Genomic DNA, 20059 nt, shown 5'->3' with positions numbered 1-20059 from the left:
TTGGGGATGATTAAACTAATTTAACAGAGGGACTGGGCTGAGGATGTGGCAGTTAGTGTACTGGACAGGTACACCTGAACCCGAGGGGGGGACCAACATCTGAGCGCGCAGTTTGCTGGAGCTGTTGGGGAGGGCTTAAACTAATTTGGCAGGAGGAGGGGAACCAGAGTGATAGGGCTGAGGATGGGGCAGTTGGAATACAAATAGATGCAGTGTGCAGTGAGATTGTCAGGAAGGACAGGAGAATGATAGGGCAAAGTTACAGTCAGTGAGATGAGTTGCAGTTTAACATGGGGACACAGTCAAAAAGGGTGACAAATACAAGAATAAAGGTGTTATATCTGAATGTATGCAGTATATAGAATATGATTCTAGCACACACAGAAATTGGTAGGTATGCTATTGTGGGCATCACTAAGTCGTGACTGAAAAAAGATCATAGCTGAGAACTGAACATTCAAGGATATGCCTTGTATAGAAAGGACAGGGAGGTAGGCAGAGGGGGTGGGGTGGCTCTGTTAGCAATAAGATAAAAACAAATCCTTAGAAAGAAGTAACATAGGATTGGAAGACGTGTAGGTAGAGTAAAGAAACTGCAAGGGTAAAATGAATCTACTGTGAGTTATATAAAGACCTACAAACAGTAGCCAGGATGTGGGTTACAAATTACAATGGGAGATAGGAAACACATCTCAAAAGGGAATTGTTAAGATAATCATGGGAGATTTCAATATGCAAGTAGAATGGGAAAATAAGGTTGGTGCTAGATCCAAAGAGAGAGAATTAGTAGAAAGCCTACAAGGTGTTTTTTTAGAGAGACTTATGGCTGAGTCCCCGAGGGGGAAGGTTATTCTGGATAGTGTATTGTGTAATGAACTAGATTTCATTAGGGAGCTTAAGATAAAGGACACCTTTGGAGAAAGTGGTCATAATATGATAGACTTCACTCTGCAATTTGAGAGGGAAGAATTAAGGTCAGATGTATCAGTATTAAGTGGAGTAAAAAGAATTATAGAGGCGTGAGAGAGGGACTGGTCAAAGTTGATTGGAAGGAGACTAGCAGGGATGATGGCAGAACAGCAATGGGTGGAATTTCTGGGGGAATATTGGAAATTGCAGGATAGATACATCACAAAGAAGAAGTGCTCTAAAGGCAGGATGAAGCAACTGTGGCTGACAAAGGAAGTTCAAAAAGCATGAAAGCAAAAGAGAGGTTATATATTAGAACAAAAAATTGTGGTAATTTGGAGGATTGAGAAGCTTTTAGAAATCTTCACAAGGCAACTGAAAGCCATAAGAAGAGAAATATGAAATATGTTGGAAAGCTAGCCAATAATAACAAAGATGATATCAAAATATTTTTTCAGATATATGAAGAGTAGAAGAGTAGAAGAGAGGCATGAGTAGCTGAAAAATGACACTGGAGAGGTAGAATAGGGGAAAAGAAAATGCTGGACAAACTAAATAAATATTTTGCATCCATCTTCATCGTGAAAGACATTAGCAGTATGCTGGAAGTTAAAGAGTGTCAGAGGGCAGAAGTGAGTGTAATTGCTAATCCTAGGGAGAAAGTACTTCTAGAAGGCACCTACGAAGATGGCGTTGGTGAACTATGGTGACGTTCTGTTGGCCGTGGAAAATAATTCTAAATATAGTTTTAAATACACCTCTTTAGAATTATTATCACTGCAATATGCACCATGTAATTTCCCTGTAAGGAGTATACTTTTAAATCAACTTAATAATCTACAGATTTTACGATCATCAGAAGGACTCAGCAGCCCAGGCACCTTTAAGATGATGAAGGTTATTACCATTGTTGGAAGTGAGGTGGGCAGGGGGTACTCCAAGACAGGCTGAAATGCAGATCAATTAGGGCCCCTCTACCAGCATCTTGTCGGCAAATGTGCAGTCACTGGAGAACAAAACTGAAGACCTGAAGGCAAAATTGCTGCATTGGAGGGAAATGAAACACCGTTCTATTCTATATTTGACCGAGATGTCACTTTCCTCCAACACACCAGATAGAGCGGTCAAACTAGAAGTTCTTCTCAATTTACCGAATGGACTGAACTGCCAGTGTACAGTTCTGTGCAAAAGCCTGAGGCACAAATATATAGCTAGGATGCCTAAGACCCTACACACGAGGTTGTCAATGAAGTTAGAACTCTTGCAACTGAGAGTAATTTACCTAGCTGGAATGACAGTCGGTTATTAGACTGAAAGTCTAGGGTGGAAATGCAAGGATTCTTCACAGCTAGCAAGCTATGACTCATGGGGTAACTGAGGGATTGGTATTGTGGTCCTAGCTATAAACAGTCTATGTCAATAGTTGGTTGAGTGCAATGAAATGTGTCCATGTTTGATGATGATATAAAAACAGTTGTAATTGTGAGTACAGAGGAAGATGTAAAGAAGCTTCAAGGGATTTAGACAAAATGAAAGAACAGATAAAACAGTTCCAAAATAGCTTATTCACTTGTAGCATTGTTCCTTACTATACAATTCTCCAGCACACTATCAATTCATACTTTTCCCTGTTTATCTTAAGATTAATGTCTGCTGAATTGATTGTGTTAAAGCCATAAATCTTTCTTATTCTTAAATTGTATTCTCTTTAGCAGTATGGCAACAACAAAAGGGCTTTATAGTCCTTTTATTCCTTGTTATTTCTTATATTCACCCATCTTCCTATTCCTACGAGTCAAAATCATCCGTTGCTCTTGCTTATTTTTCTCTTTCTCAATATTGTGTCGTGAAGAATGTAATTGCCAATCTTGGCCACCATGCCTGCCATTAATATTTTCTTTTTAGTTGGGGGTATTTTGTGGATTTCAATCTAGTGCTTTTGGTTTTAATTTTGATTTGATTGTGTACATTTGTATCATGTATTGGACAGTCGCAGCTTTTCTTCGCAATAGTGGTCCTGCCCTTAATAGTGTGATATTCAAGTGAAGTAATTAGAATTACATCAGTTCTTCAGATTTCCCTGTAACATTTCATGATCTCATACAAGGTAGAGATAATTTATTTCCTCATTACTCTTTCTATACAAGCTGAGAGTTTGTTGCTTTTATTAGTTGGCACAGCAATGTATGCGTCAGCTGCCCACAAAACAACTCCAAACGAAAGTGTTAAACACAGGACAGTCTGCAGGAGCAGGAAATCTTCAGCAACACACAGAAAATGCTGGAGGAACTCAACAAATCAAGCAGCATCTCCAGAGTGGAAGCATCTACTGAGACCCTTCATTAGAACTGGAAAGGAAGGGAGTAAGAAGATGGCAGAAGGAAAGGAAAGCTGATGAGGAGGAAGGTGGATGGGAAGGGGAGTGGTGATTTAATGAAAAGCTGGGAAGTGATAGGTGAAAGAGGTATAAAGGTGCTGAATAAGAAGGAATCTGATAGGCAAGGAGGTAGACCATGGGAGAAAGGGCAGGTGAAGAGACGATGAGGGATAAGACCATACGATTATTAGACATTGGCGCAACATTAGGCCATTTGGCCGATCGAGTCTGCTCTGCCATTTCATCATGCCTGATCCAATATTCCTCTCAGCCCTAATCTCCTGCCTTCTCCCTATATCCTTTCATGCCCTGACCAATCAAGAACCTATCAACCTCTGCCTTAAATATACGTACAGGTGGCCTCCACAGCTGCTTATAGCAAAGATTTCCACAGATTCACCACTCTCTGGCAAAATAAATTCTTCTTCATCTCTGTTCTAAAAGGATATCCTTCTATTCTGAGGCTATATCCTCTGGTCTTAGACTCTCCCACCATAGGACCCATCCTCTCCACATCCACTCTATCAATGCCTTTCACCATTTAATAGGTCTCAGTGAGGTCACAACTCATTTTTCTGAATTCCAGTGAATATAGACCCAGAACCATCAAACATTTTTCATATGACAAGCAATTCAACGCAGGATTTATTTTCATGAACCTCCTTTGAACCCTCTCCAGATTCAACACATCTTTTCTAATATTAGGGGCCCAAAACTGCTCACAATAAAGTGAGGCCTCACCAGTGCTTCATAAAGTCTCAACATTGTATCCTTGCTTTTTTATTCTAGTCCTCTTGAAATGAATGCTAACATCATAATTGCCTTCCTCACCACAGACTCAGCATGGAAATTAACCTTTATGGAATATTGCACAAGGACTCCCAAGTCCCTTTGCACCTCATATTTTTGTGTTTTCTTTCCATTTAGAAAATAATCAAAACTTTCATGTCTTCTACTAAAGTGCACAATCATATATTTCCTGACACATGTGTCATCTATCATTTCTTTGACCATTCTCCTGATCTGCCTGTCCTTTTGTAGACTCTCCACTTCCTCAGAGTTCCTTGCTCCTCCATCCGTCTTCATATTGCTTGGAAACTTTGCAATAAAGCCATCAATTTCACCCTCCAAATCATTGACATATAACGTAAAACTATCGGTCCGGACACAGACCCCTGTGGAATACCACTAGTCACTATCAGCCTTACAGTAGAGGCTCCCTTTATTCCCAATCTTTCCTTCCTATCAATCAGCCACTACTTTATCCAAGCTAGAATCTTTCCTGTAATATTTCTTGTTAAGCAACTTCATGTAGCACCTTGTCAGAAGCCTTCTGAAAATCCAAGTGCACAACACATCCTTTGTCTTTCCTCTTGCTGTTTCTTCAAAAATTCAAACAGATCTGTCAGGGGTGATTTTCCCTTGAGGAAGCCATGCTGACTACAGCCTATTTTATCATGTACCTTCAAGTACCCTGAGATCTCATCCTTAGTAATCGAGTACAACATCTGCCCAACCACGGAAGTCAGACTAACTGGTCTACAGTTTCCTTTCTTCTGCCACTCTCCCTTCTTGAAGAGTGGAGTGACATTTACAATTTTCCAGCCTTCCGGAACCATTACAGAATTTAGTGGTTGTTGAAGGATTATTACTAATGCCTCTACGATCTCTTTAGCCACACCCTTCAGAACCTTGAAGTGTTGTCCATTCGGTCCAGGTGACTTATCCAGCTTCAGACTTTTCAGTTTCTCAAGAATCTTCTCTCTAGTAATAGCAACTTCACACAATTCATGACCCCTGACACCTTACTGTTAGTGTCTGATGCATGATACTTATTCAGTTCATCTGCCATTTCCTTTTCCCCTATTACTACCTTCTCAGCATCATTTCCAGCAGTCTGAAATACACTTTGTGATAAACCATGTATATATGTTATAACTCGGTTACCTGTCTGGACACACCCCTCTGCTGACTGCCCCTGTGGCTCCTCCCACAGAGTCCTGTATAAAGGTGTTCTCCTTGCCCCTCCCCTTCAGTCTGGGAGCAGACACTCACTGTGGAGGTCGTATTGTACAGTGAATAAAAGCCTTTCAGTATTTTACCAAACTTCAGTCTTTTGGAGTAATTGAAGGTGCTTCACACTCTCACCTCACGTTAACGCTTTGTGTATCTGAAGAAGTTTTTGGTATCTGAAGAAGCCTCTTTAATATTATTGGCTAGTTTATTTTCATATTCCATCTTTACCTTCTTAATGACTTTAATTTTATCTTCTGTTGATCTTTAAAAGTTTCCCAGTCCTCTAATTTTCCAATAATTTTTGGTCTTTTATATGCCCTCTTTTTGGCTTTTGTGTTGGCTTTGACTTCTGTTGTTAGCCACAATGGTGTCATATTGCATTTAGAATACTTCTTCCTCTTTGGGATGTCTGTATCTGTGCCTTCCGAACTGCTTGCAGAAATTCCAGCCATTGCTGCTCTGTCGTCATCACTGCCAGTGTTCTTTTCCAATCAATCCTGGCCAGCTTCTCTCTCAAGCCTCTGTAATTCTCTACTCTTCTGTAATACTGATACATCTGAACAGAGTAAGAGGAGAATAGAAAAAAAGAATGAAGTGGCTGGGGGGATAAATTACCAGAAATTAGAAAACCATCTCAACTTATATACCACATATTATATAATACAGCTACTACAGACATTGACAGCATAGTAAATTTTAAGTTGTCCCATTCATGCTTAAATATTTAATCACTGTGGAGGATTTCTTACTCTTGTGGGATAATACCTTTACTGACAAGGGAGGTCATTCTGCTCAGCAGTTGAGGCTTGTGGCTATGAAGCAATCTCTGGTTCTGGAGCCTTCTTCATGGTGGCTGTAGGAGTTAACTCTGAGACTGCAGGAAATAACAGCTCTAGACATCTTTCTTCTCCTTTTCCTGACTTTTTCTCTTGATCTCCTTCAATCCTTGCTTTTCTCCTGATATTGGCTCCTTTCTCTTTCTTTTATCCTGCTCTCAGTACCTTTCTTTTTCTTGCTCATGTTCATTCTCTCTTTCATGCTTTTCTATTTCTTGCTCACATTCTCTGTCTCTTCTTTCCTTTTCAACTTGCCTTTCTTTTTCTCGCCTTCCTTTGTTTTAAAATACTGCTCAATCCACTCATTATACAGTAGCCAGTTATCTGTTGTATAATCAAATTCATTAGTCTTTCTGATGTAGTCAGCTATTTTTGCTCTTGTTTTTAAATTAATGTTTATTATCACCTAGTACTCACTGTTTTCTCCCTTTTTTTAAACTCTATCATCTTTGTCTCCTTTTCTGTAAAGAGACATGGTGCACTGTTTCTTTTAAACTCAAACATCTCGCTGCACTACAGGTCTTATTTCTGATTTGTTTAAAACTATTCATCGCTATTGATATGTATTGTAATTCCAGAACATAAAGCGAATTGGAAGAAAATCAAAGGATTCAGGAATGTGTGTCTAACTTCGTATTTTACTTTAAGCGAGGTATGTACATATGACGTGGTGGTATCATGATGTATGCAGTTCGCGTATTTTAACATATAACCTGTAATTATTATTTAAATGAACAAGAATGCTTAATCAAACAAGAAATTTACAATATTATTCAAGTATGACTGAAATATTAAATACACAACACTCACCTCGTCCATCTTATCACCTGTCAGCTTGTACTCCTTTCTCTCCCCCACCCTTCTTATTCTGGCTTTTGCCCGGTTCTAATGAAGAATCTTGGTCCGAAACATTGACTGGTTATTCTATTCCATACATGCTGCCTGACTTGCTGAGTTCCTCCAGCATTTTGTGTGTGTTCCATGGAAATCTTTAGACCCTCAGGTTTTATCAAAGACAGTGAAGTATTTTTGAGGTCTGGTTGCTTGTTGTAATATCAAAACCTGGCCGCCACACTGTCTGCAGCTAAGTGCTACAAATAGCACTAAAATAAATCATTGTGTATCTGTGTGAGAGAAATATTTAGTGTATCCCTGTGGAAAGTTTTCCTGTTCTTTAATGACTAATGCAAAGGGTTCATCAACACACTTACAAAATTTAGTATGGCATCTGAAAGTGGTCTGCAACAATGTGATATTCATCTCAGCTTAGGTGTCAGTCTTTCATGGGGCCATGGCTAAACTGGTTGCATAAGAAGACAAATCCGAGTTTACTACAAACCCATTTTTGTTAAAGAGGAGAATCTTCCCGTGGCTGAAGAAACAAAGTTTTACTTAACAGTGCCATAATCATATGAGTGGCATTAGGTATAGATTATGAGACCAAAATTTGTTTAAATGAGGTGAATCGAGACATGCCCAGCTAACTGGGATATCATCCTCATTCTCACCTTTTGGCCCAAAGATTTTGCAACAATGCACTTCAGTTGTCAGCCAATATAGATCATCTAAATGCATTTTACTGGTGTGTTACCTACCAGCTACAGGTACAGCTCTCATGTCAACAAGGAGCCATCCATTCGAGGACTGTAGCATTTTAGGACTCAGCAAAAGAGGACCAGGGAATTGATAAAGATTGTCTTGCTGGTATGTAAATGAGTGAAATAACCAGTCCTTAAATGACTGACCGAGGCCAACCAAGCAATGACCCACACTGCACACCTCCAGCACCATTCACTTACCCCTCCCCCATCCAATCCACAGGAAACTGATTTGTTTTTAGCATTTAATTTGGAAGGAAGTGAATTGCTAAAAATATGCCAATCAGGATGTTTATTTCAATACATAATTGAGAAGAAAATATTTTGGCTATTTCAATATTTTATCCACTTTTTTGGGTAGTTCTTAAGGTGACATGAAAATATTTATTTATTCATTGTGATACCTTGTGGAATAGGCCCTTCCTGACCTTCAAGTCACGCTGCCCAGCAATCCTGTGATTTAATCTGAGTCGAATCACTGGACAGTTTACGATGACCAATTACCCGACCCACCCTTACATCTTTGGACAGTAGGAGAAAACTGGAAACCTGGTTCTCCTTTCACCCTTTTTGCTTTCCTCATCTGCCCATCTCCTTCCTCCAATAACCTTCCTCTTTCTCTTTCTTCCATGGCCTATTGTTGTCTCCTATGTAATTCCTTCTTCAGCCCTTCTTTTCTTCCACCTCACCTCAACGCTTCTTGATTTTTCTCCCCTCACTTCCACTACCAACCCACCTATCCACTCACCTGGTCTTACTTATCAACAACTCGCTTACACTCCTTCCTGACCCCACATTATTATTCTGGCTTCTGACCCCCTTCCTTTTCAGTCCTCATGAAGGGTTGGCCCAAAAGAATGACAGTTTATTCCACTCCATAGATGCTATCTCTTCTTGCTGAAGTTGTCCAGCAGTTTGGGTGTGTTGCATTATCCAGTTGTGCTCTTTCCCCAGAAATTGAATGGGATTTCAAAAATATATACTGTGGATTCCAGTTAATTAGAGCTCATCTGAACCAGTACATTTTGAAACAATTAAGCCGCTGCCCCAATTAGCTGAAGTTTCATGGAAATAGTCAAAAGTTATAAAAAAGATGAACTATCATTTAACTGAGTAACAAGCTATGTATTTCATTGAAATACATAACAATTTAGAACATTACCAATACTACTACAGTATTATAAAACTGTGTATTAGTTCCTAATTATTATTGATGGAGGAATTCATCTTGGTACATTGTTCTGTTCTTTAGATTGACTGTAATGAACAAACTCAGCGTTGACACTCAGTGCCTTCGACAATTGCATCCTCCCAAACTTCATTTTCATTGTAACATTCAATGTGTTGTCGATATCTTCAAATTCTTTGTAGTTTCTAACTTGTTGAAGTCATGAAATGGTTTCATTTTCACTCCTGGCTGTTTCTGGCATTTTAAGCCTTAATGTTTGAAACTACAGTGAGCAAAACAGTTCTGAATTGCCTTACTGCTTATCTCTAGCCATCTATTGGGACCAAAACCAATGCTTTTGAAAATAACTGCATGAAACTGGCACTGTTTAAAAACTGTTCATTTTAAGCAAGGTGTAGTGTCTAATGGGCACACAAGTGCACATGACTAACACTAGTTAGAAACGTTTCAGCAACAGTCTCCTGTCCCAATTAAGTGGCATAATGTCCCCAATAAACAAAGGGAATCTCGGCTATTTTCTCAATTAGTTTTTGTTCTTCAAGAGTTGTGCCAAATTAGTGGCCGCCCCAATTAACCGATTGCCCAATTAACTGGAATCAACCGTACTCTACTTTTAAAGTGTCACAATACTACTGAGCACAAGCCTTAATTTTGCAAAATGAGTTTAATTTGCAATTAACAAATTTAACCACATCTGAAGCTCCAAATGAGGCTCATGGTGAACTGCTATTTTCATGAAACAGATGGCAAATTGATGCAAGTAGCAATGCATTTTGCTGCGATTCACAATTTATTAGCTATCTCTTTAAAATCGCAGACTCTTGGACAGGTTTCCTATGAATCATGGAGTCATAGAATAGATAAAGAATTCAGTTTGTCTCACTCTTCTGCCCTCTCCCTTTAACAATGACAATCATTTTCTTTTTGTGATCTATCTAGCTCTATTTTAAATGAACAATTTTTTGCACCTCTTCTACGGACTTTACACCAACAAATCCCTGCTGGCTTCCTCTAATTTTTCCATCATTGTTAATTCTGTGTCTGATTATTACTTCTAGAAATTATTTCATTCATGAAACTAGACAGGTGTGTCATTGAACAAGTGTAAAACGTTTGGAATTTTCCACGACTCAGGTACTGCCACTGCCATGACATGCTCTCTTATTGCTATTACAGTCGGGCAGGATGTATGGGAGCCATAGGCTTCACACTATTATGTTCAAAAATAGTTATAACCCTGCAACCACCAGGGTCCTGAACCAGCGTGGACAACTTCATTCACCACAACCTACAGACTAACTTTTAAAGACTCTACTATTCATGTTCTCAGTATTATTTTTTAAAAATTATACAATTTGCCTTCTTGTTTTTTGTCAGTCTTTGTTTATTTATAGTTTTTTTATAAATTCTATTGTACTTCTTTATTTTCCTGTAAATGCCTGTGAGAAATGAATCAAGGTAGTATATGGTAAAAATTAAAAAAAAGCTTTGACTTTGACTAATTCTGTATATCACTGGAAAATTATGGCTATGAATTTTGTTGATTTCCTTCTTTGCCTCCATCTACAACCTAGGATGCCTTCCATCTAAATAAAGTTGCTTATCCATTCCTTTTGATTAAATAATAACTCTAGTACTTTTACTTTGCCAATTTATAGCCCAGGGACATCAAATCTTTGTTGCAGTCAGTCAACAGTTTGGTAATTTGAAACGGGTATGTGATGCTAATGAGTATCCTGAAATTTTGAATCTTATAAGGGAGATATGAATTGGAAAGGTTTTGAATTTGAGGCTTCATTCAAGATGTTGCAAAGAGCACTGGATCTTATGTTAAGAATAGTCATTCTAGCAATTGGTTTAGAAGGACTAGACCTACTAGTTGTCATATTTACAGATTCATTACCATAAATAAAACTTAGTTTTCATTTCAAAGCTAAGGTGGCATTGGGAAAACTGGCTTTTAATAAAACCTGAATGCATTGCAAGCTTGCCAACAAGTTCCTGAGACACATTGCTGGGCTCTGGTTAGTTGTCAGAAATCTGAGGAAAATGGGTTTCAAAAGGATTTTTGAATTTTTATGTGAAGAGTACCTGATATCCTCAGTAAAAGAGTAAAATCCATAGCCTTTTACATCCAAGTGAAGTCAAGTTTATTGTCATACACTCAATTTCATGTATGCACCAGTGCAATGAATGACTTTCTTGCAACAGTATCACTGGCAGATACCATTAGAGACACTAACTTTGCAAAAATATATAAATTAAACATAAATCATAAAAATCATGAAAGAACACAATTAGAACAGAAAAAGTTCACTGGAGTGCAAAGTGGTCAAAGTCTTGCTATACTTAGTAGTTATTAGGGTATTGCTGGTTGCTTCAACGACTGAATAGTTGAAAGGAAGTAGCTGTTCTTGAAGCTGGTGGTGTGGGACCTAAGGTTTTTGTACCTCCTGGTCAATGTAACTGCAAAAAGAAGGTATGGCCTAGATAGTGAGGATCTTTGATGACAAATGCTGCCTCCTTGAGGAAGTACCTCATGCAAATATTCACGGTGGAGGGGAGGGATATTTTGAGTTGAGTCCACTTCTCTTTGCAGCTTCCAGTGTTCCATCTTCACTGTTAAGCAAAGTGGCGGGTAAAAATGATCCTGTTTGAACTCACTGCTAACAAGAAAGGGTTTTGGACTCGAACTTGTCCTCAGTCACTGTAACCAAATTAGGAGATATTACTAACAATGCTAATAAGATGATGCTCAATTGATTTAACTAATGCTCACTAAAATCAAACACCTTAACCAAGTCAAACTTTCCTTTCTCTTTTAGCTCCTGGCATTGAGTTTCACATATAACTATATTTTCTATATGATGCAGACTTTCAACTAAAAATCTTTTCTGCAGTATCAGATAATTTAATGAAGCTTTAAGAACACTGAAATAAAACTGAGCTGATTGTTATCAGTTGGCAATTGTCTATACTTCTGAATTCCAAATATTTATCCTTTATTGGGATCAAGGTTATGTTCTCACGATTAGATATCCCTTTTGGTCTCTTCTTCCAACATTTTTTCTTGCTTAAATTGCAAAAGCATATTTTCGGATTCTCTTCTGTGTGCTTTGGGAATTTTCCTGAACATACATTTTTCTTTTTTCTTACTTTCAGAATTGTCTCTAATCAGCCTACTTCATACTTGAATTAAAGGCCTGGCACCTGCTGTATAATCACACTCTCCAATCTATTAGTTATTTCACTCTCTTTTTTTTGTCTAGTCTTCAATGGAGATCTGATATAAATACCCTCATACTTGATCCTAATGAATAAACATATGACAAGAAGCTGGTCTTCCTTGTCTCAGCAAATTCTGTCCTATTGTTAAAACATACATTATTGAAGGATTTGGAAAAAAAGTAGCATAGTTTTATTCTTCTAGCAATGTGTAACAGTTATCAGTATATAATGTGTTATTCATGATCATATGAAACAGTGTTGAATTCACAATAGTTGTATTTCCACTTTAATAGACTAACAAAATATGATAAGAATTAAAAAATTCACATTGCCAATACCTGCATTTCTCAAGTGCCATATATTCCTGACAATGATGGACCATAAATAATTTGTATATATATGGAACTAGGAAAAAATTTTAAATATGACTGAGTAACTAAAAGAACTTCATAGCAAGTCTGTGCATAGAGCTGCTGACCCAGTTTCAACCCTGACCTTTGGAAATGTCTGCATGTCTGACTTCTCCAGTGTGTTCAACACCATCCGCCCTGCTCTGCTGGGGGAGAAGCTGACAGCGATGCAGGTGGATGCTTTCCTGGTGTCATGGATTATTGATTACCTGACTGGCAGACCACAGTACGTGTGCTTGCAACACTGTGTGTCAGACAGAGTGGTCAGCAGCACTGGGGCTCCACAGGGGATTGTCTTGTCTCCTTTTCTCTTCACCATCTACACCTCAGACTTCAACTACCATCTTGCCATCTTCAGAAGTTTTCTGATGACTCTGCCATAGTTGGATGCATCAGCAACGGAGATGAGGATGAGTACAGGGCTACGGTGGGAAACTTTGTCACATGGTGTGAGCAGAATTATCTGCAGCTTAATGTGAAAAAGACTAAGGAGCTGGTGGTAGACCTGAGGAGGGCTAAGGCACTGGTGACCCCTGTTTCCATCCAGGGGGTCAGTGTGGACATGGTGGAGGATTACAAATACCTGGGGATACAAATTGACAATAAGCTGGACTGGTCAAAGAACACTGAGGCTGTCTACAAGAAGGGTCAGAGCCGTCTCTATTTCCTGAGGAGACTTAGGTCCTTTAACATCTATCAGACGATGCTGAGGATGTTCTATGAGTCTGTGGTGGCCAGTGCTATCATGTTTGCTGTTGTGTGCTGGGGCAGCAGGCTGAGGGTAGCAGACACCAACAGAATCAACAAACTCATTCGTAAGGCCAGTGACATTGTGGGGATGGAACTGGACTCTCTGACGGTGGTGTCTGAAAAGAGGATGCTGTCCAAGTTGCATGCTATCTTGGACAATGTCTCCCATCCACTGCATAATGTATTGGTTGGGCACAGGAGTACATTTAGCCAGAGACTCATTCCACCGAGATGCAACACTGAGCGTCATAGGAAGTTATTCCTGCCTGTGGCTATCAAACTTTACAACTCCTGCCTTGGAGGGTCAGACACCCTGAGCCAATAGGCTGGTCCTGGACTTACTTCCATCTGGCATAATTTACATTTTATTATTTAATTATTTATGGTTTTATATTGCTATATTTATACTCTATTCTTGGTTGGTGCAACTGTAACGAAACCCAATTTCCCTCGGGGTCAATAAAGTATGTCTGTCTATCTATCTATCTATTTATGGATTTTGCCTTTGTAGAATTTTCTCCCATATTGTTAGTTGGATACTGTACATTGTTTGAGGAGGCTGGAAAGTAGTAGAATCTGTAGGAGCTAATGGGAAAATGAGGAGGAAGAGTATGATTATTGTAATTAGGTCTTTGATGCTTGGTACAGACTGAATGGGCTGAAAGGCCATTTTCCATGCTATATTTCCCTATGAACCCAATTTATCTTTCTGTAAAGGTATACATGTAATGCCATATTCTGTGCTTCTGTGAAAATCACAAATATTTTAGAATTTGGATCAAAAGAAGTTAAGACAATAAGATACCCAAAATGCTGGAGGAACTCAGCAGACCAAGCAGTATCTATGAGAGAGTAAACAGCCGTTGTTTCAGGCCAAGATCCTTCATCGGAACCTTTTATTCCTCCAGCATTTTGTCCGTGTTGCTTTGAATTTCCAGCATCTGCAGATTTTCTTGTGTTTGAAAAAAAAAGATAGGTTCATGGAAAAAGTGTCTGACTGATGACTCTCTTGAATAAACCTTTAATTATCCAAAAGCAAAATTAAATATTCAACTATTAAGTTTAAAAATTGCTACAACTACTCAGGAGGTCAATCTACATCAGTGGAGAGAAAAACGTAGTGAGCATTTTATCAGAGGTAGAAAAGGATACTGGGTTAATTTGTAGTTTGGATAAGGGGTGAGAGAAAAGAAGAGGAAATCTGTGATAAGGCAGAAACCCTGAAGAGATTAAATGATAAACATAGTGGTAGGGCCGGATGAAAATGGGTGATAACGCCAGACTGGGAGTGGGGCAGTGGCATAGAGAATGTAAGGAACAGGCAAATGAAAGTTCAGGCTCGTACTGTATGGAGATATTAGAAGATCACTTTGCAGAGGTAATTATTTCATGCATGGTGTCGACCTGAGACTTCGACCTGCATTTTTGCTTGCATTGATGCTACTTGATTATTTAGATTCTTCCAGTATTCTGTTGTTTATTCCAGGTTGCAGCAGCTGCAGATTCTTTTGTCATCACACAACGTATGTTATAATGCACCCTAAGATAGAGTAGAAAACATCAAGAGTACTAAATGCAATACACTAAATTGGAAGAAATATAAATAAATCACTGCTTCACCTGACTGGAGTGTTTGGGTCCCTGTAGGACAAAAAAATGAGGAGATGAACATACAAGTGTGCAGAAATATGCTGTAAGAGGGATTGTAAGTGTTTGAGCAGATGAAAGAGGGATTCGAAGGATTCCAAGAGAAACATTCCCCTCAGAAAGACTAAACCAGCGAATGGGAATACGTGCCCCTTGGTAGCATCACGCTTGAGGTAATTGTCAAGCCTTAATTATTACCATATGAACAATCTGTCTAATACAATGAAGCATGTCCAAGAATATTCCTATCTTGCACAAGCAATTACATTAACAATCATATGATATATTACATTTATAAATTACAGTGAATCTCATGCAAGCAGAATTTTGTCCAAATCATTTGTCATTCATTTTAAAACTATCTCATTATCTCTTCTGTTAGGGCTTTCTGCAAGTTTTAAAATAGGATGTTCTTTTTTAAAAATTGTGTAACCTCCATTACAGTAGTGTATGAATGGGAATACATTTATAAACTTCTAACGTGGAGTCCATTGTATTCACACATGAGAATAGGGAGTGTGATAAACTGCATCTTTTGTGCTGCAATGTTCAAATTATAATGTAGATTTATCAGTTAATCTCTTTACATGTACCAAGGCAGCATGTCCCAAAATTCAAATTGGGAAAGGCAGGGCAGATCTTGTCAATTGTTCTCAGCCAGAATTTGGACTAATTTCTAAATCCACTGGATACTACCCATGTTACACTCCTGGACCATAAGTCATTTGTTATCCAGTAAATTCTACCTATTTCATCCACTATCATCTGACTGCAGCATGGTACAAGTGACAATTAAGTTCTTGAATGATCATAGCAATTAATCCATATCAGTTTCCTTAAAATAGACAAGAAATGATTCGTTTGGAACAAGATAACATTAGCTTTCCCCAATCCTGATTTATTTTGATTTGTATTCTATTCACATGATACATCACAATAATTTACCAGAGTTACCTGATAAGATGGCAAGAAATATCTTCTGAAAGTTGAGACTATTTAAGTGACATTTTTTTATGTATATTCTGTATGTAGGAGAAAAAAAGTAGAAACAAGAAGCTGTCATGGAAACTAGAAAAATCAGGCAGCACCCTAGCAGAACCAGATCTCTGCAGCGATGCACATCGCGAAGATATACCTAAATACAACATTAATTCTCTACTTGCATTGCAAATGTTTATTTTCATAAACAACAGACTTATATGACCTCTGATTGAGATGAAATGGAGATTACACCTGCAAGATGGGAAGCATTTGAATTGCTAGAGGAAATGTTAGATGTGCTCAATTCTGTTTCAAGCAGATTGATTTAGAGAACTACTGACAATTTCAGTGATTAGTCAATGGCAGTACAATGCTGCAGTGGGCAAACCTGGAGTTCCTTGTCAGCCAGTGTATCAACTGATCCCATTTGATACACAAGTCAGACAATTAAGTGAGCAGAATATTATTGAAAAGCATTTAACACTTGGATAGTAACATGCGGGGGTGGGGTTTAGAAGGATATCGACTGAAAACAGGAAATTGTGACTAGCTTAGTGGGCACCATGGATTGCTTGGACATGTTGGGCCAAAGGGCCTGTATCTGTGCTGTATTATTCTGTGGCTCTGTGATTGTAGGTTTTGAAATCTCTGCTTTCCATTGATTCAGTCTCATTATCACATAGCTATAATGGTCTAGAACAATAATATCCTCCAATCATCCTTGCATTACTTGATCTTGCTCCACACACTACGTAGAATTTATATGGCTTTATACATTACTTTTACTCCATATAATTTCCTGCACAAGTGAGAATAGATGATTAGATTAGTAGAAAACAATTCCATGTGATAATATCCCTTATTTACCATGAACCATCACTCCCTTTAGATTACTATTGAAGAGTATTTATGAACAAGGATTAGTGAAGTGTCCAGTTATGATGGTCTCTGTCATATTGGAACATATTTGATGGATCAGCTTGTCATTTATGGTGCATCAATTTCATATATTAATCACCTACAGTTTCATTTCAAATTTAAATAATGCAGGTTTATTTTACCCAGTGTTTATATATGTCCTATCCAGAAGCATGAGAGTTAATAGATGGAGGCTGATATCTCTGTGTTGAAATGGACTCAAGACCAAGACATTTGTTTCTGGTACTACTGTCCAGTTTCACGTGCAATGAACAGTCCCATGAATGATAATCAAGGACTTCAGAAATATCCCCACCAAAGACTTATAATCAAAACAAGAAATAGAGAGAAAGAAAGAAAGAAAGAAAATTAGTAGCAAAGGGATAAATAGAAGGTAGGTTTGAAATAAATACCATTTTAGCAGCATGTTTTTAAAAACAGTAATACAGTAATCCTTGTTACTACATTTATACAATATATCCTGACTTTCTCCTGAATACTTCCCTAAACATATCTTTGGTCAATGTCTCAGCTCCAAAATACGTATTGAAGAATAACAGATTATTACTGCAATTTTCTCGTTGTAATTTTAATTAACCCTTCATCAACTCATTGGCTTAAATCCTCTCCTCTGTTAGGCTACGTGTTTTAATACAAGGTGTTTGCTGTGTGAGGGTGATTAATTACAGAAGCAATGCATGTATTCAGAACTCTTCAACCATCCAGAGACATTCATTGCTGACAGATGTCAACCTGAAAGTCGAAGGCCAGTTTTCCCGTGGCCTGATATTTGCTCTATTTTTAACAAGGCAGGAGAGGCTACTGAAAGTCCATTGTAAGAGAGATGTATTATGCCTGCCGTTTCCAAATTGGAGGTAGGTCTTCAATATACAATGTGCGAATTAAATCCTAATGCAAAAAAAAGTGAACAATCTGAGAAACAAATAAAAGGAGAAGTAATCTAAAAATCCCTCATGAAATATAACTTGTCTTATATAACACTATATAGCAACAAAGGGCTTGGAAAGTAATGAGCCAGGAAATTGTACTCTGTAGTGCTAGGGTGTTTCAGTGTTGCAGGTTCCAGCTTTAAATTATATATGTGATTGTTTTCTTAAAAGAATGATGGGTATCATCTGTCAGCCTCTATAATATGATAATCTAGTTTCATCATAAGTTAATAATATATTGATTTTTGCAGCATGAAAAGCCTTTCTTCCTCTTATTCTTCCAGTCCACCCACACCTTTTAAAGGAATATGCAGTGCACAGTTGGAATATAAGGCTATTTGTTTGGAGAATAGTGCAATAATGCTATCATCATTAAAGTTTAATGCTTTCATATTCCATGTTTTGAGTTCCTTATTTTCAGCTGGATATTATTCTCAGTGGTTTTCTACATTGCAAGCTATACCTGCTAGAATGATAAAATTCCTCTGGACTTTAAACATGACATGAGGAGAGAAAGGCCATTCTGCTAGGACTTGGTTCCATTTCTGCCCTTCAGTGGTGACTGCATTTCAACAAAGACCTGCCACATGATTCAATCAAAACCAGCAACAGAGCCATCCAAGAATCCATTTTGTCATGGTTGTGAAACTGGCTCTTTTCTGAAATTAACTTGCAATGTATAGCACGTAAGTGGATTAGGGGAGAGATGGAGTCAAAAAGCATCTCTTTCTCTTTAGGCAATGAGATAGTAGGATTGGAGGCATTTTAACGTTCATCAGGTGATCAGTGCAGCTTGCAGTCAGCTGAAGCACATCACCAGGCAGCCCATGTCTGAAAATATGAAAATGCCCACAGTAACTGCAAGCAATTTCATCCCCTAAATGTATGGTTAACTGCAACCATGTGTTGAGAAGTTTACTACTTAAAGCTGTACATACAGGAGATCTTACATGTGCATCCTCTTTCTACCATATATCAGATAGAAGCAACAAACCATCATGCTGGAAGAATTTGTGGATTGAGCACCATAGAGTCATAGAACACTACAGCACAGAAACAGAACCTTCAGCCCATCCATTTCATGCTGAAGCATTAATTTGTCTAGTTCCACTGACCTGCTCTTAGGCCACAGCTCTCCATATCCCTGCACATACCAATTTTTTCCTAAATGTTGAATTGACCCTACCTCGACTAGCTGCATTGAAAGCTATCCACACTCTCACCACCCTCTGAGTGGCTCCCCCTCATGTTCCTCTTAAGCATCCCAGTTTCACCTTTAACCCACGACCACTAGTTGTATCTCACCCAACCTCAGTGGAAAAAGCCTGCCTGCATTTACCCTATCTATACCCCTCATAATTTTGTATACCTCTATCAATTCTCCCCTCAATCTTCTACATTCTAAGGAATAAAATCCTAACCTATTCAACCTTTCCCTATAACTCAGGTCCTTAAGTCCTAGCAACATCCTTGTAAATTTTCTCTGCACTCTTTCAATCTTATTTACCTATTTTCTGTAGGTAAGTGACCACAACTGGATGCAATACCCCAAATCAAGCCTCATCAACAGCTTATACAATTTCAACATAAAATATCAACTCCTGTACTCAGTACATTGATTTATGAAGGCTAGGGTGTCAAAAGCCTTCTTTATGATCCTATCTATATGTGACACCACTTTCAAGGAATTATGGATCTGTATTCCCAGGTCCCTCTGTTCTACCACACACCTTAGTGCCCTACTGCACACCGTGTAAGACCTACTCAGGATGGCCCTCCCAAAATGTAACACCTCACGCTTATCTGCATTAAATCTGTAGGAGAAAAGGAACTGTTGACATTTTAGGTTGAAATCTTGCATCAGGACTGTGGGAATCTGTTTGGACGAAACCCTCTCTGTCACAAAAAAATCTATGTATAAGAGAAGATCTCTCCTGTGCTGAGAGACATGCTGCTACCCATAAGTTACCTGAACAGTCTATTAATGTGCATTTGAGATATGGAGCCATATTGCACAGAAGTAGGCCTTTAATCCTCTGAATTTATGCTGACTATTTGCAACTAATCTGGTTTTATTCTGACAGGATTATCATCATCTCCTTTCAGATTTTACTTCTCACCTCCACACTAAGAGCAATTTACAATGGATGTCTCACCTATAATCTGCAGGTCTGTGACTTGGACCACACCACTCTGAAATACACCATGGTATACTCCATAGAAGGCCTGAAGATCCTTTCCATCCCCTAT

Source organism: Mobula birostris, chromosome 2 (assembly GCF_030028105.1).
Source record: "Mobula birostris isolate sMobBir1 chromosome 2, sMobBir1.hap1, whole genome shotgun sequence".
Classification (NCBI taxonomy): domain Eukaryota; kingdom Metazoa; phylum Chordata; class Chondrichthyes; order Myliobatiformes; family Myliobatidae; genus Mobula; species Mobula birostris.
The sequence above is the reverse complement of the archived record's forward strand: the minus strand, read 5'-3'. Positions refer to the sequence as shown.